Source organism: Mastomys coucha, unplaced genomic scaffold (genome assembly GCF_008632895.1).
Source record: "Mastomys coucha isolate ucsf_1 unplaced genomic scaffold, UCSF_Mcou_1 pScaffold8, whole genome shotgun sequence".
Lineage (NCBI taxonomy): Eukaryota > Metazoa > Chordata > Mammalia > Rodentia > Muridae > Mastomys > Mastomys coucha.
In genome coordinates, this window is record NW_022196914.1 from 56,647,584 (window position 1) to 56,660,745 (window position 13,162).

A 13,162-nucleotide genomic window follows, 5' to 3' on the forward strand; every position below is an offset into this window, starting at 1 on the left:
ATTGTCATCCAATGGTCTCTCTAATTTGGTAATTGGAGAAATAGGTCCAATATTATACAATTTATATATACTTTCAGCTTGTTTGTTCATGACAGTGTCTGACTGACTATGTACAACATAAGGGTCTTGAAATCTTGCTTCTCCTATCTCAGCCTCTCTATTAGTAGTATTGTTTATTTCATGTTTTTACACTATACTATGGTTTTCAGAACAGCTTATATATTTCAAAAGCATTTATACAGCCAAAAGAAGTGTAGACAATTAAATTGAGAGGTGGCTGGTAAGAGAACAACAAAGAGTGAGACTGAGTGCTTTGCCTGATGTTTGTAACTCTTGTATCAAGTTTGAAGAAGAGGACTTTATAAGATACTCTTTCTCTGAGATGAATGCTTTTTCAAATTATCACAACCAATGAACCAAATTCTTACCCTCACCTAATGTCTGTGCCACCCCCCAAGCAGAACCATTGTTCATTGAAACAGTTTGTGAATAACTTTATGGATAGACCATCTTAATACACTCACCATTTCTTAAATGAATGTAACCTGTTCTCTGTGGGCTGAGAATGAAGACAATCACTCAAGTCAAAAAGCTTTGACCATAGCAGGAAGTCTGTATACAAAAACGTGCCTACAATTCATTCCTTGGTGCAGCAGAACTGTCAACTTTCAGTTTAGCTAAGAGGGAGGTAAAACCCTTTGGTGATGTGAGGGTCATTGAAGTACAGCTTTATTACAATGAAATCTAATGTCTAAAAATTGTTCTTATTTTGGGCTTGTACCACAGTAAGAGCCAGATTTTAAGCTCTACTAAATACAAAAGAAACAAACAAAAACACTTTATATATTTATGTTCATTTAAGAAAATACTAGTAGTGATGTATTATTTTAAAATATATAGCTAATATCTTTGGAGTTATTTAAAATTTATATTGAGAAAAATGTATGTATTTTCACTATTGCTGTAGACGAGCATCTATTTGACTGTTAAATTGATTATTGTTTTATATCAAACAACTTTTATAATACTCATTTTTATTGTTATAATATTTCATAAATTTTAAGGAATATGACAAAAAAGATATTGTAAGTATTGAAGAAGGAGTCTCTGGGAGGAGTTGGGGTAGAAAAGGGAAACAAGAATGTAATTTAATTCTATTTACTTAAAATTTGTTTTTAAATGTTAACAAATTCAGATAAATTGAAATCATGTATCTTTTCTCATCATAATGCAATAAAACTTAAATCAATAAAAAATTTTTAAAAAAACAAGACTAAAATCCATAATAGTCTTTATTTCTAAGGATATTGGTATACCAGTAAGAAGAGTCTAAAAAGCATCAGGTAAAGTACACATGCATTCATTAAAGAATTTCAGCAACCTAGAGACAAAAGAAGCTTATCAACTCTGATAACAATAAAACATATAAATCCCAGTGGTTCACACCATAGTCAACACGAATTAGTAAATGCCCCTCCCTAAGATAAAGAGCAACAAAAGAATATTTTGTCTTTCCATTTCTATTCAACATTATAATGAATACCCTAGAGTATTAAATAAGACAAGAAAAAGAAAAGCCATGCAGATTGAAAGAGATGAATCCAATTAACTCTAATTATAAGTAACTATTATTATACACAAAATATTTAGAAATTCATAGGGAGGATCTATCAGAACTAATAAATGAAGTTAGAAAGGTTGCAGGACACAAAGCCAACAGGAGCTTTAACTATGTTTCTTTATACCAACAGCATAATATAGAAAATAGAGTTTAAAAATAATACTAGCTCTTTTCACAAATGAGAAGACTCAATAGTCTGATGTGTCAATTCTTTCTAACTTCATGTAGTCGATGTGACCTAGTCAGTACACCACCAACTATTCTGTAGACAGCAACAAACTGGTTCTATAGTCCTATAGGAAGCCAAGTGTCCGCATACAGTAAAGAACAAAATTGTGTCCATTGTGGTCCTTGTTCGGCTCAGATCGGGGCAGTCCTGTTGGTGAGACTTTAAGGGTGTAGCTTCTCGGCTTGCAATCCTCAGCTACACAGTCTCACAGCAAACACACTGAGCCTCGCTGGCTCTTACAGTCGTTCTGCTTCCATGAATTTGAAAGGGAACAAGATGGATCTACAGAGAGTTTGGAGGAGTAAAGTGAAGGGAGAAATAATGTAATTATGTTACAATCTAAAGAAAATTAAAAGAAATAATTTTTAAAAAGATTGAAGTCAGAAAGTACCTTCTACTTGACACTAAGAATTACAATAAAAGCTACAATAAACAAGACAGTTAAGCATCAGAAAAAGACCTGGACACCTACATTGAGGGATGAACTACAAAGCCTCCAAGATAGGCTTTTTAGTAAATGATACTAGACAACCAGACCTTGTCTTGCAAAAAACAATCTAGATTTTTAAATTTTGTAACAAAAATTGACCAGAATATTTATGTCATAGATAAAAATACAAAACACAAAAGCTACAGAACTTTCTGGAGCAGCACGGGACCAAACCTAGCTGACCTTGAGCTTGACAATGACTGTTTCAATACAACACGAGAAGCATGATCCATGAAAGCAAATTGGCAAGTTGGACTTAATTGAAATTGAAAATGCCTGGCGCTGGAGAGATGGTACAGGGATTAAAAGCACTTGCTGATCTTGCCTATGACCTAGGTGCAGCTCCCAGCACCTACAGGGTGTCTCACAATCACCAGTAACTCCAGTTCTGGGGGACTGACACCCTCTGTTGACTTCAACAGACATCAGGCACACATACATGCAAATGAAACAGTCCTATACATACAAACAAATAAATAAATTGTATAAAAATTAATTGTTGTTTGTGACTTAGAGTTGTGTGAGGTGAATGGAGGCAGAGTGGAGAAGGGAGGCTGGGAGTGGGATGTGACAAGGCTACCCAATAGGATGCTCAAGGCTACTCAACAGGATGCTCAAGGCCACCCAACAGGATGCTCAAGGCCATCCAACAGGATACTCAAGGCCACCCAACAGAATGCTGAAAGCCACCCAACAGAATGCTGAAGGCTGCCCAGTAGGATGCTGAAGGCTACCCAGCAGGATGCTCAAGGCTACCCAGCAGGATGCTCAAGGCCACCCAACAGAATGCTGAAGGTCACCCAGTAGGATGGTCAAGGCTACCCAGCAGGATGGTCAAGGCTACCCAGCAGGATGCTCAGGGCTACCCAACAGGATGATCAAGGGAATCCAGAACTCCCTACTAAAGCAGTCTCTAGCATCAAGGCAGAGTCATAGAAAATACCTGCTATTCTCATGTGGTCAATACTAGCCTTGGGATGGGATTCCATCTTTGAAGGAGGCGCTTTTACAGTTCAAAAACTTTTTCCAGAAAACAACCCAGTAGCAGCTCTAGAGTACATTTCATTACCAAGATTTATCACCCTGACACAGCCAGGCTTGGAAGAGGATGTTCAGAAATGTCTGAAGCTAAGAGGTCACCCAGCACTGTAGATTTGCACTATTCTGTTGCTGCAGTCCATCAGGGCTCCTAACCCAGATGATGTAGCAGCAACTGATATAATAGAGATGTGGAGACCAACAAAGCCCACACCCCAGAAACAGCTAGAGTGTGAATTATGCTGTATGCCACAAATAATAGCTATTCTGACCATCAAGTGGTCTGTTCTTTTGAGACCTCTTCCTTGTGTGTTTGTAATGAATTGAAAGTCTTTAAAACATTGCAGAAGAAAATCCCAGGCCCTGGCAGGTCTCTGGATTAAGTGCACATTAGAAATGTGTGGTTTCTGCTTACACTCTAACATAGAGTAAGGAGAGTCTATTAGTATTTGAGATGTAGAGAAAGGTTTAAGGCCTTCTTAAAACTATGAAAAACCTCTTTGATTGTATTCACCAACTCCCCACCCCTCACCCCCACCCCAGCGTAGCACAAGTAAAATCTCTGTGAATGAAATCAGTTGTCAATTTCATTTTATTTTTTGGGAGGAAGTAGTTTTATCTTTATTTTAAGAACTCCTTTTTTTTTTTGGTCTGGTGTTCTAACTGCATTATGGCCCTCATAACATCACTCATGACTGTCATCAAGTGTGGATTCCTCCTTCAAAGCATCTGGTGGCCATTTCACAGGACTTATCTGGGGACTTTTAGAAAGCCTGAGGTTTTAGTACGAGCTTGTCTGTTTCCTAAAGAAAATGCTCTAGGCTTTGCAAAAGGCAGTTAAGAGAACAAAAAGTAACTACCCAACTGATAAAGGACTGGTTTTAAAAACAACAACAACAACCTCTGAAAGTTCAACATATAAGAAAAAAATCCATTGGAAAAATGGTCAAAAGCTCTGAACAGATACTGGATCAAGAAGATATGCAGATAACAAATAAGAGTACAGATATCTGCCCAGTCTCCTGTGCTGTCAGGAAACTGTAAATTAAAAGAGCAGTGAGACACCAGTGTGGGAGTGTCAGAAGCCTGTGTGAATGTGTGGTGTTGTATGAATGTGTCGAGAATCCTAGTGTCTCAGAGCCATGGGAGTGGCAAAACAAACAAAACCCAAAACAGCCTCCTCAGATGAGACTCAGGTATGGATGGAAAAGCTGCTTTCTGGCCAGAGTTTCTACAGTGTATGATGTACACTGCATCCAACCACAGCTGCATCCAAGACTGATCCTGTGCAGAGAGTTCCTAAGGGACTAGCTAAATCCACTCCCTGGTTCACCCTCACACACAAGCACACCTTATTCAGGTGTAAGCAATAGACTTGCTTCCTCATACATGCAAACTAAGCAAGCAGAGGTTCTGGGGGCTGCAGTTGGTGAGGTCCACAGCTCTGTTTTGATCAGTTGTGATTTCCTGTAATGGTCTCCATTTGTTGCAAAAAGACATTTTCTTCATAAGGGGTGAGGATTATACTATTATGTAGGTATAAGGATAAATATTTAGTGATGTGTTTTGTAAAACCAAGGATATGTTTTAGAGAGCATGGTTTGGTGCAGTGGGAGGAGGTGCCTCAGCGGGCTCATGTTGAGACAGATCTCCCATTGGATACTGGTCTAGTATAGAATAGGGTTTATTTGGGGGCATGGGAAGGGGAGTTGAGAAGGGAGTAGAGGCAGAGAAAGTCACACACAGAGAGAAAAACAGAGAGAGACAGAGAGAGAGACAGAGACAGAAGAGACAGGCAGAGAGGGGGGAGGGAAGGAGGAAGGGAGGAAGGGAGGGAGGGAGAGAGGGAGAAAGGGAGGGGGGAATGAGGGGGGAGGGAGGGGAGGCCAGCTAGGAAGGTGGAGAGAGGGAAAAAGTGGTCAGAGAGAGAAAAGGAGCACAGAGTCAGAGAAAGAGGGAGAGGCCAAATAGTCCCTTTTATAGCAAACCGGGCCTACCTGGCTGTTGCTAGGTGACTACGGAGCAGAGCATAGAAGGAATAGTCATTAGGGGGTTAGTAAAGTGACACTTGCCGGTTCTTATCCAGCATCCATGCCCTCACTACTTCTGAGTAGTTGACTAGGCTTCCAGTACTAACCATCATTCTTCTCTTGTTGAGTAGGGCTTAAGCCAGAGAGCTGTTGGCTAGCACCAAGGCATGTGTGCCTCTACTGCCTCAGTCGGGGATATTGTGCCACACTGGTCATTGCTGTGGCACATAGGTATTCTAGCTGGGTTGGGCTGTTGGTTGCTCCCCTGCTTTGGAAGCTTGCATGAAGCCTTCTGGTACCACGAATCTTCAGGGAGCAAACATTCAGGTCCAGCTCGGATCCTCTGAGTCCTGTGTCTGCCATGCCTCGTGTCTTCAGCAACAGGGCCTTAACCTCCCACATCTTGAGGGGAAAATAAAGGGCAGTAGCAATAGCCTATAAGGAGTATATTGGACAATTCTAACTAAAGGCAGGGCAAAATAAATTTATTCTCTCTCTCTCTTTCTCTCTCTCCTCTCTCTTTTACTCTCTCTTCTCTGTCTCTCTCTATCTCTGTCTCTCTCTCCAAGTTCTTCTCCAACTTACTTCCCCAAAATACCAGTTTGGACTCCATTCTTCTATACTTATAAATGTATCTCAGTTTCTCTTAAATAAAAGCATGCCATATCTTCTGATAAAAACTTGGTAAATTTTTAATGTTAACATATATCCAAAGTGTTTCCTGTTAATGCCAGCCCCTCATTCACTTCAATGGCTCTGTAGTGCTTTGTGATTTGGATGACCCAATTGACCTGCTCAAACTCTGATGGACATTTATGCTATTTATAATTGTCCACTACTGCAAATAATTGACTTCTAATGATTCTTCTCATCTCTGATAACTCTGAGCATGTCTAAAAGGGGGAGATGAAGAGGTCTCCTAGAAACCAGCCCTTTCTAATTGAAATGAAACTTGTGTGGCACTCTCTACAATCTTAGGATAATAGGGCTGCATCAGAGGAGACAATTGACAGCAAGTACAGAACGCTGTGTCCCTTGAAGTGTCCTCTCATCAGCCCCCATGCTCTCTCACTCTTTCTCTAATCTCCCCAAGGACAGTAAGAGCTCATGGTAACATCAGCAGGTTCTATTAATACCGCACAGAGGCCAAGATAGTCTAGGCAGTGAAGCCAGCCAGGGAAGTAATACATCACTGACTACAGGGAAGCAAGCGGGGAACAAGAGCCAAAGGGAGTCGAGGCAGAGACTGAGGATTCCAAGGAGTGTGGAGTCTTTAAGGAGGCTGACACTGTACAAGCAAAGCAGGGAAAGAAGCAGAGAAATGTGGATACTACCATGGGTCTCCACTTCTCCTTCCCCCTGCTGTGTGGCCAACAGGAAACCCAAGGAACATAGTAAAACTGAGTATTTAAAAGTTGTGCTTAAATTACTTCAGTTCAGTGCAGCAGTAATGTGTTTAATGTGCATTAACTAGAGCATGCAGTCATGTGCTGAAAACTCATAAAAAGGATGCCAGAGTCACTAGAATATCTCTTAAGTGCACACATTCAGAAGTAAAGAAAAATGGCAGCAGGACATACTTACAACTCTTAACATGAGTAGCTTTGGGACTGGGAGTGGTGTAGCTCATTGGTAGAGTGCTTACCTAGCAAGCATGAGGTCATAGGTTCAAATCTCAGTATCACGGGGGACAAAAAAACAAAAACAAACAAACAAACAAAAACAAAAAACAAAAAAAGGAATGCCTTTATAGATGATAGACAGAGCTTGAAGTGACAAGACAGGTCACCTATCTATGAACTGCCAAAGTATATGGCTGTTCCCTGCAGCAGAGGTTCTCAGGTCACGTGACCCTGGTGACTATTTAAAGGAAAGGACAAAATACATCAGATACTTTTCTTAGGAAAAATGTCAACCTTCCAAGATCACTTATTTGTAGATGTTCAAACCTGAATGTTGGAGACGACAGAATCTTAAAAGCAAGCTGCTGTGTCCCCGAAGAGGTGCCCCTGGGACCCGAACCTTTGCTTCCTCCATAGTCACAGGGATAGTGATGAGATGGGAGAGTCCACTGAAGTTTCCTAAGGAGACTTTGGCACACTGCTCCATAAGCTCACAACCCACACTGGATGCTTAAAGCACAGTGCAGAGGGACAAACACAGGAATTAGGTGTCTGCTGATGTGTTTCAGTCTGGGGAAAAATTATGTAATCTCTGACCAGTAATAGGCCTGGGCCATAATAAAATATAATTATACACACAGGTCTGGTCTGCAGGCACACTCTGTATATACATATGCATTGTATAATTAGGAGGGCCCAGAACCAAAGAAAAGCATGAAACCCCTTGCTCACAGCATTTGATCTCATATCATGTAAAGTAGCTCTTCATAACATAGGTGCAAAACTAAAAGCTAAAAAGTAAAATATTTACCCTGCCTTAATTGTAGAAATGACAGAATAAACAAAGAAAATATAACAGAATGCTTAAAAAAATTCAAGCTTTGAACACTAATTAGAAATTAGGCTACACATACTCTAAAAGGCACAATATAGAACTGAATTGACCACTTTCTGTACAAAAACAGAGAGCTTCATGTAATATTCAACGAGTTAATAAAAATATTTCTTATAGTCTATCTTTAAAAAATTCAAATTTAAAATTTACATCACCTATTTTTCTATTTCTTGGCATGGAAGATTCTAGAACCAGGAAAGAGCAAACTACCCAACTCAGCCAATCTGCTTGTTTGCTTTAAGTCGTTCAACTTGCCCAACAGCGTAAGCTGCCATGATAGGCAATGACTACTAACTGGCCCGTGCTGTGCAGGGACCGTGATAAAGCCAAATGGTGTCTCCATAGAGCATTAAGACATTTCTAGCAAGAGTTAAATGGTAATCTCGGCCTCTTGTTGCTCTTAGCTGTCTCAAGGAAGACCCTCCTTAATTCAATCTGCTGCAAATTTTCACATTGGATTCTCACATGTAAAGTAAATTTAAAAAGCAAAGAAAACAGAAAAATAATGTAGCCATGGGTGAAACTGTATATAGTTGAGGAGGGAGAGAAAGAAGAGAGTTGCCCTTTATGTTTGCAATCAAACCTAATCTAAAGGATGAATTTAACTAAGTATGTGCTCTGTGAACCTGTGTCAGACAGAAAGCCCAACAAACAGGAACCAGGAAAACACACCGGTAGACTGGGGCTTCTCCCCTAAAGCAAGTGAATAGACTCTAGAGAGCGGTTTCAATTTCGCCATCCCAAGAAATCTACTGTTAGGTGTCTGAGATGAACACCAAGACTGAGCTGCCCAAGATGACACACCGAGGAACTGGATGCTTGTATTTGCAAAACACATCTTCAACAAACTCATTTCAGAATAAGCGCTCACATTCCTGGTCATAACAAAATGGGTTTTCTGGTGATCATGTGACATGCGGCACACTATGGCATCTTTTCAGTAATCACCCCGAGGCTGGGAACTGCATCCTGCTCTCTCAAGTATCATTCACATTTAAGAAACATAATAGGATAGTCACCATTTTTTTACCTAAAATCTCTTGGAGATTTAGATTTTTAGATTTTTTCTTTTGTCTGTGGAGCCGTGAAAGCCGTGAATGCATTTCTCCACAACATCACCCAAAGCAGCCAGATGCCCTCCAGACCCTTCGTCTCCGCCCGCCTGCCTTCTCCAGATAGCAGCTAATGACATTTGCGTTTATAGTGTCAGGAAAGGGCTATTGTCTGCATGTGTTGACACTGAGCGCCAAATTTCATAAAAGAAACAATGTGGGAAGTCTCCATAATTTTTTTTTTAAAGAAAAACTGTTTTCTTTTTTTCTGGAAGGCGTTTATTTCATCCTTTCTTATGCATCCAAGGGTGAACACAACTCTGTGAGGAAATGAAGCCCTCCCTCCATGGGCTGTTCTTTGCCATGGAGGATGAACACCAGCAGCTAAAATCACAATGACCATCTTTGGAGAAATGGGAAACTAGATCTTTGTCTGGGTTTCTTGGTAACTCCTTTTCTCCCACTCCCCTTTCTCCCCTGCTAGTCCATCCCCTTATTCCTTTTGTCCTACATAACTACAAATATTGGGCTCATTCAGTCAAGGCTTGGCTACAGGCTTCCCAGAATGTGTGTGTGTGTGTGTGTGTGTGTGTGTGCGTGTGCGTGTGCGTGTGTGTGTGTGTGCGTGTTTTAAGATAGATTGGGTTTTTAATATTCCACCTGGGAGTGCAAGATCAGCCAACAGTGTTTTCAACACGAAATTTTATGGTTTAGAAAACCAAAGCGCCATTTGTTTTCTAAGCCTTTCTCAAATCCCACTTAGATGCCAGGCCTCTGCCTAAAGCCTTAGGAATGGGTTGACTTTAGAGAACCTGATGAACTCAACCAAGGAAGCATTTACTTGCAAAATCGGGCTGAGCAGTAGGAAGCTGGCTAACACAAAATGAGTGGACTCTGAGAGAACTGTCTTACTCCTGCTAAGGACAAAAAGTAGACTGAAAAGCGCCCCCCCCCGCCCCTTTTCTTAGTCCATCAGCTAGGCAGGAAGGAAGGGAGTCCATCAGGAGAAAGGGATAGCTAGGCATCCCTCAGAGACTTAAAAGACGTCTGGGCACCCGGGGGAATCCTGGTCGCTGCGACTACGCCTTCGCAGAGCTACCACTGCGGCGCACTGCAGAGCTCTTCGCCTGCCTGCAGCCTCTGTACTGCCCGGCATCCCCTGCCACCCCTGCCGCAGTCTAGCCTCCCACCCCAGTCCCCCCAGTCGCCGCTGTCTGCACAGGGCGCGCCACAGGGCATCCATCACCCCGGAGCCTTTGACGCACACGCGCGCGCGATCCCAGACAGGCTGGGTCTCCTAGCCCTCCCTCCGCCTCGCCCTCCCCTTGAGGGGCTGTATTTGCATCACGCCCACACGTAAAGGGTGACGCGAGCGCCCCCACCCCACCCCCAGCTCCCGTGGTCCAGGCTGTACTTCCAGAGCGGGTGACTCAGCTCCTCCCTCTCCGCCCCCGCGCGAGGCGACAGAGGTTCCCGCACGCCCACAGCGATGCTCCTTGTATCTGCGGTGGGGTGCTGGCTTCTCCAGCCAAGTTCATTCCGGCATTCTAAAATCTTTCCCTCCTGGCCAGAGGCGTTCTAGGTCGCGGGAGAAAGTACTCTCGATTCTAGAGCCCAGTTGGAGAGGAAAAGTCCACCAAGAGAAGATGGTGGGCTGTCAACCCATTTCCTTTTAGCTTTAAATTAGAGACCTCGGTAGTAATTGTTGCTGCCATCATCATCATCATCATCATCATCATCATCATCATCATCATCATCATCATCATCATCATCATCATCTTTACTTAGGACAGTCCCTCTCCTAAGAAACCCCCACTCTTAGATGCGCTTCGTTGAGCCGCCAGACGCATAGTGGACGCTCGATAGGGTTTTTGCTGAATGGAGGTGCAGTGTCAGACAAGTGTGGATTCTTACAAAGGACCTCAGCCCGCACGCTTCCCTGCTTTCAGCTTCCCCCCACCCCCACCCCCCTGCGGTACACAGACGCTACTCGCGGGCTTTGGATTTTTTTTTTTTTTTTAGTGGAAGAGTTTGAAAATTGACCGGTTTTCTGTTAGCCGCCCGTAGAGTCGACTGCGGCTCCCCGTGCTTTCCAACCACCTCTGCACGTCCGCAGAGGGTTCTCCTCAGAAAAAGTTGAGCCAGAGGCTGCGGTGATGGTGATGGCTCCGTGACAGTGGGCGCTCCCGGCTGCCTGTTTCGAATAGTCTCTCTTGCCATCCCTGAAGCTCCCCCGACCCCGGTGCCCCAAAAGAAGCGGGGAGACGCCTGCAGCTGTCTACCCACCTGCCCTTGAATCCGGAACATAGCGCACCTTTGACCTGCCCCAGCCCAGTAAACCCGGGGTCACTCCACTACCTCGGTGAGATTTCCTGCTTCCCATCCCAGCATAGGTAGCCAGCGGGCAGCCTGTCTCACCTGCAGCCGCTTTCCCTGGGCCGGAGTAGGCAAAGTTGCGCTAGTTGCGCTTCTGGAAGGCTGCAAAAAGTTCTCTGGTTAGAACGCTGGGTCTCCCGGGTACAGAAGAGGAAGAAATCTAGCACGGAGCGAGCCCTAGCCACGGTTGCGGGGGGGACTCCTTACTCACCGTTCCAGCCACCGGGACCCCCAGCCCTGAGCGCTGTCTGCACTGCAGCCGTCTCCGTGCGAGCCCCGCTCCACTAGCAGCCCGGGGCCGCCTCGGTCTGCCACTCTCTCCTGCAGCGCGCGCAGTGGTGACTCCTTTGAGCTAGTCCGCGGCGAGAGGAGGGGCGGGAAAGTGGCTCCCGGCGGCCACGCTGCGGTCCTCCTCCTCCTCCGCCTCCTCCCTTCGGTGCTGCAGTGGCGGGCGGCGGCGTGGCTAGAGTACAAGCGATGCGCAGGGAGGGGGTTACGGCGCGCGGGGGAGGAGGGCGCTGTGCGAGGCGGGGCGAGCTCCCGGTGTGATGCGGAGGCGTTGCTGCGGTGCGGGTCGGGGATGGGGAAGGGTGCGGTGGGGAGGGGTGCGGTAGGGGTTGGCTCCAAGTGGCAGGTACTTTTGGAGAAGTCAGAGCTCAGTTTGTAGCAGGAGGGGGCGGGAAGTGGGGGAATAAGGCACCCGTGCTGAATTAGTCACCGAGTGTGGCTGTGCGCTGCTCATTTGGGGGCCCCCATGGGCCGGGTCCAGCAAGGCACAAGGAAATTGTTGATTGCTGGAGGCCAGTGCCTAGGAAGAGGGGCTTTTGTTCTGGTTTTGAGGCTGGAACTGGTCAATTTTGACTAGGCTCTCGGTAAGTCAGTAGGCAGGAGTAGCTCATTACCCTCCCCCCCCCACACACACACCTGAATCTCCATGCTACTACACAAGTCGAGGCAAAACTTGGGGTGCAGCGGAAGGAACTCCACGCGCGCGCGGGGGGGAGGTGTATGTGTCCCTAAACCAGGGAGGGCCAGGGAGCAGCCGGGACTCGGGTAGGGAAGGGGGACATTTCTTAGCATTTTTAGAAGAGAAAAGAGAGAGAAAGTCGCGAGAATATTGCTCTTGTTCCCAGAAATGCCTTAGAGGGAGAGAAACTGCAACCTCAACCTCACCTTAGCGCTGGGGCTGGACTATACCAACTGGAACTCACCCTGGAGAGACCACACCCAAGCACCTACTATGTCTTGGCAGGGCAGGGCGTCGTCCTCCTGTTACCCATCCGCGCACCGGAAGGGACAAAGTGGGAAGTCAGGCATCCCCATATAGTAGACCCTACCAGCTCTGAGCTCACATGGACCTCATGTACTTCGGAAGCCCCCCTCCACCCGATCCCCAGCAGGTGCCCACTGCACAATCATTACTCTTGTAATGACGACCGGGACCAGCGAGACAAAGGGAGGCGCGGGTAGAGGCTGCAGTGGGTGGAACTCTCACACGGTCTCTCCCGTGATGTGTTCATCCGAGTAAATAGCCTGAAAGATTGAATAGGTGACTAAATACGTGGCCGCGTCGATACATGATACACATGTAAACAATGCATGTAAAGGTGCTGGAGAAGAGCAGCCTGGCGCTTCTGAGAGCCTGGAGGTGCTGGAGGCTCCCGCTAAAGAAGCTGGTGGGGACCACGTGGGCCGCCTGGGACAGATAACTCCAGCTTGCTGTACTCCATGTGTGCCACCATTCAAGATGAGATGAAGAGAGGAAAATGAAACCAGCCTGCAACCTCTGGCTGCTCTGGCATTCTGAGA

General features: G+C 45.1%; 1 protein-coding gene across 1 annotated transcript in view; it reads right to left on the reverse strand.

The window, feature by feature from the left end:
* Sv2c (synaptic vesicle glycoprotein 2C) overlaps window positions 1-11,920 on the reverse strand; it is a 183,634-nt gene extending 171,714 nt beyond the window's left edge. The window contains exon 1 of the mRNA XM_031360010.1: window positions 11,565-11,920. The gene's annotated coding sequence lies outside the window, so the exon portion shown is untranslated. The remainder of the gene's footprint in view (window positions 1-11,564) is intronic.
* Between the last annotated feature and the right edge of the window lie 1,242 nt (window positions 11,921-13,162).